This window comes from Chiloscyllium plagiosum, chromosome 3 (genome assembly GCF_004010195.1).
Source record: "Chiloscyllium plagiosum isolate BGI_BamShark_2017 chromosome 3, ASM401019v2, whole genome shotgun sequence".
Lineage (NCBI taxonomy): Eukaryota > Metazoa > Chordata > Chondrichthyes > Orectolobiformes > Hemiscylliidae > Chiloscyllium > Chiloscyllium plagiosum.
The window spans coordinates 121,499,643-121,502,236 of record NC_057712.1 but is presented as its reverse complement, the minus strand read 5'-3'; positions in this window follow the sequence as shown (position 1 = coordinate 121,502,236).

The following is a 2,594-nucleotide window of genomic DNA, read 5'->3' as shown; positions in this document are numbered from 1 at the left end:
AAATCAATGTTAGGAGGCGCTTTGGACGGTATTGCTAGTGTTTCCCTTCGGAAGTGTGTAACTGGGTTTTGGGCTACATTGTTTGTTTATTTGGCCTAATTTTCTCCCGCCTCGTTTTTTTTTAAGCAATTGATTATTTAGGAGCTTTTCTGGCATGCAGGACTCTAAATCCACAGGAGTGCAGTCTACTAGTCAGTGGTTGTGACTGTGCTCTGTGCTGTCCTATTCTGTACATGGGGGTTTGTAGTTAACTTTCACAGTAACTCTGCCATCCTTGTATCCTCTTAGTATCCCCTGGTTCCCCTCCCTGCTCACTCATTGGCCCCCTGGCTCTGGCACTGTCCCTCTGCTTTTATCCCACCCCACCTCTGGTGTCCTCTCCCCTTCCTGTTTCCTCTTGGCTCTGCATTCATATCTTTCTCTGTCTCCTGTTAATTGTTTTGCTGTTGCCCCCTTAGCTCTGCTGGTGTTCCATTCCAATTATTCGTCCAATTTCCCCCCTCCCAGGTGATCCTCTTGTGGCGCAGTGGTACTGTCCCTGCCCTGGTCCTGGAGATCTGGGTTCAAGTCCCATCTGCTCCAGAGGTGTGTAATAACATCCCTGTTCAGTTTGATTAGGAAATAGGGTATTTTATTTTAATTTAACCTTTCTTGCTGTCCTTTCAGACGGAGCATTCTAGATCTGTGGGCATCATTTTGCCACATTATTGTCTCTGGCTCTTTTCTCAGTTATTTCTCAGGCCACTGAGAAGAAATGGCTCTTCCTTGTTTCCTCTGTTAATTAGTCCCCATTTATCGGGTTATCTGGTTAACAGACTGTCAAGCTTTTAGACAATCCTGTCCTTATTCAGCAGTAGAAAACCGTATCCAATACTTTGCCTGAACACTGCCCCCGTGACTGTCGAGGAGCTCGCGACAAGATAAATCTACATATGTCCACACCTGTTTCCTGACCTGGCGGCTTCACTCAAAATCTCACTGAGCCCAGATGTTCACATTTGCTTTCAATACCCAGTCTAAACTATTACCTTTCTCTCTCTTACCAGTCCACATCAAATAGTTTCTGTTTAAAATCTTTAAATTTATTAAATTCATGTGAAAATACAGGGACCAATGGTCACTATTAACTTATGCTGTAATCATGATCAAGTTATATGTGCTTTTTGTGCAGTGTGTGTGTTTGTATGTACGTGTCTGTGTGGGATGCGTGCACGTGTTTTATGTTTAATGAGTGAAATTCTACAATTCAGGTCAGTATCAGTCAGCTAAGGCAGAAGTCACAAAACACCAGGTTATAGTTCAACAAGTGAAGTCCCCTAATGCAGGAGTAGTGCTCCGAAAGCTTGTGATTTCAAATAAACCTGTCGGATTATAACCTGGTGTCATGTGACTGACCCCTCCACATCAGCGGGCTAAGGTGGGGAAAATGAAAGAAGTCTCTGTTCTGGTGTTGCCTCCTGGAAAATGTGTGCATGGGTGTTAAGTCACAGCCAAATCATCGTTTTCCTTTGCATAAACACGACAACGATCTGTTCTGGATCATCCAGCATTTATCTGGGGACAGTTGTTACCCCGGAACTTGGTTCCTGTCTAAGGCAGTGTCTACAGGGTGATTTGAGGGAGGGATGAGACAGAGGCAGCAAACAGCAAAGAGTTTGTTCTCCCATGAACCACTTATTGGAATCATAGAGGGGTCCAGGCTCTTTGTCCCAGATCACCTTTAAAGAGTGATATTGACAAGTGACTCTACATTTCTACACGTATTTTCTTCACATCAACGGCAGCTGGCATTCTGTCACATTTAACAGCCAAACTTATTCTGAGTATTAATGCAGTGGTCTACTGCTCTCTTTGTAACTGCAGACAGATTATGAACCAAGAACATGCCCATTATCGAATGGATTTCAGTGGAGTTTGTTTGATGAATGTAGGTTGGATCTACACCAGGTCTCGTGAGTCTGGGACTTTCCAGTGCAATTCTGAGGGAGAACTAACTTGTCATTGATGTGGGTGAAATGAGCTTGGGAAAACTTCTTCTAGAGTCCTGGCCAAAAGTGACCTGAGTGCAGAAAGCTACATAAATGCAGGAACCTTGAATATGTGTGAACACTGGTTGCCATTGTCAATGGGCCTGCTTTTATTTATTCATTCATGGGATGAGGGTGTTGGTGGCTAGGCCAGCATTTATTGCCCAACCCTAATTGCCCAGAGGGCAGTCAAGAGTCAATCGCGTTGCTTTGGGTCTGGAGACACATGTAGGCCAGACCAGGTAAGGATGGCAGTTTCCTTCCCTAAAGGTCATTAGTGAACCAAATGGTTGTTCTGCCATTCAGTTCATGGTTATCGTTAGACTCTTAATTCAGATTTTTAAAAAAATGATTGAATTTAAGCTCCACCTTCTGTGTGATTCAGACCCAGGACCCCAGCACATCAAATGGGCATTTGGATAAGCCCAGCAATAATACAACTAGGCTTCCCCATCAGTTGTTGGCCAGTATTTGGTGATCTCTGGTTAAAGCTGTCACCAGTAGGAGAACCCACTCTGTCACATTCACTCAGTGAACACTAATCCCGATGCTAATGCCAGCTTTTAA